Source organism: Arachis hypogaea, chromosome 11 (assembly GCF_003086295.3).
Source record: "Arachis hypogaea cultivar Tifrunner chromosome 11, arahy.Tifrunner.gnm2.J5K5, whole genome shotgun sequence".
Classification (NCBI taxonomy): Eukaryota; Viridiplantae; Streptophyta; class Magnoliopsida; order Fabales; family Fabaceae; genus Arachis; species Arachis hypogaea.
Window position 1 is genome coordinate 95,793,754 of NC_092046.1, and position 2,134 is coordinate 95,795,887.

The following is a 2,134-nucleotide window of genomic DNA, read 5'->3' on the forward strand; positions in this document are numbered from 1 at the left end:
CAGTACATGAGAATTCAAGAAAGGCAAGAGGAATACCATTCACAATACATGAAACACCAACAAGAGCAAGAGGAATGGCAGCTGAAAATAATGAATCAACAAAGGGAGTTTGAGTCAAAATTCTTCGTGATGCAAGAGGAGCATGCTTTTCAATCTCACGAATCATTTGGAAAGTTAGCACAAATGCAAGCTGAAAATATGAGGGCTTTCAAAGAGTTTACAACCCTTCAAGATGCAAGATATGAAGTCCAAGCTGACTACAACATAAATAGTCAAATCAAATTGAACTATATTGGAGAGCATCTGCACAACATGGATCCAACATTTCCAACTTTCGATGAATTCTTTAAAGGGAAAAGTGAGATAGAAGTAAGCAAGGCTATGAGACTTGAAGATAGAGTAGAGGAGACGATGAATAGAGTTGGGTTCTGACGGGGTCAACAGACAACAGACATGGACACAGGGAACACCAGCGCTCAAGCAAATGAAAGAAGGAAGAAAAAGCATGATAAATGAAAGGTGGACTTGCTCCTTGATCATCACTCTAAAAAAAAAAAAAGAGAAGCATGCATCATTATCTGTTTAAAAAGTCTTTGCATCTTTAGTGGTTGTTTTAATTAGTAATCTTTGCATCATGTTTATCTTTCTTGAAATAAGAATGCTAGTCTAAGTGTACCTGTGTGTTTACTTTCACTTAACTAATGCATGCTTTGTCCCCTAAGTCTTTTCAATTCAATAAAAGAAATGTTTGAAACATGAAGTAAGATGGTTCACTGCTAGCTAGAAGTCAAATAATAGTAAGTGGTGGCATGTATGTGTGATTGTGTGGCAACTCACTATTAGTGAATAAAAGGAATAGACTGTTCTCTTTTTAAGAAGAAAGTAGTTCATTGTCTATGAATCTCAACAAAATAAAAGTCCTTGGGTGAAAAGAAAAACAAAAAGAAAAAAATAAAAAGCCAAAAGTGGCAACAGAACAAAAGGAAGAAAAAGAAGAAACAAAGCTAGACACCAATAGCTTGAACCTTAGAATATATGCCTGTGGTGTCTTTGTACTAGGATCTGCTCAGATTATTAAGTTCTTTGGAGTGCATCAACACTCGATAACTTGGGTTAACTAACCCGGGATTATCAACTAAAAGTCCACTATCAAGAGCAACTTGGCTACAAGACATTTAGTAACCCAAAGAGGTGCTGGGCATCAATGTTCTAAGAAGGCATGTGAGCCAAGTGTCTAAAGTGAATAATGTGTCAAGCATAAATAAAGAAAAGAGCTTGCTACACATGACACTGAACTAAAGTTTATAAAGAAAAAAAAATTCAGTAAACAAGGACAAAGGAATAATGAGAGGTCATAACAGTGTGTTACTTGATGCTTAGAGGAAACTTTCTAGGCCCACTTGTCAATAAGAAGTGAGTAGTTACATATCTGCATAAAACCCCATGAGCTACCAATAATACTCTGCTAACATGAGCATTCTCTTTTGTTTTCATTCTTTCTTCTTAATAATTCTGTTCTTGCTTGGGGACAAGCAAGTTTTAAGTTTGGTGTTGTGATGACAAGTCATCTTAGCCTAGTTTCACTAGTCTTTTTCCTTTGTTTTCATTCAGTTTTATGCACTTTCTTAAGCCATAAGTAAGTCAATTGGGTTGAATTTCATGTTTCCTTTGATTCAATCAACCATGGATAAATTGATGCATTTTTGGTGCACAAATTGTGAATCACACTTTTCACAACTCGTACCACTAACCAGCAAGGGCACTGGGTCGTCCAAGTAATACCTCACGTGAGTAAGGGTCGAATCCCACGGAGGTTGTTGGTTTGAAGCAATCTATGGTTATCTTGTAAATCTTAGTCAGGAAGTCAATTATGTTTATCAGTTGAATTGCAAATAAACAAGAGAGCATGGATTAAAGGTTACTTGTTGTGCAGTAATGGAGAATATGTTGGAGTTCTGGAGATGCTTTGTCTTCTGAATCTCTGCTTTCCTCTGTCTTCTAATTCACGCACGCACGTCCTCCTATGGCAAGCTGTGTGTTGGTGGATCACCATTGTCAATGGCTACCTTCCATCCTTCCAGTGAAAACTACGCTCACGCGCTCTGTCACAGCACGGCTAATCACCGGTTGGTTC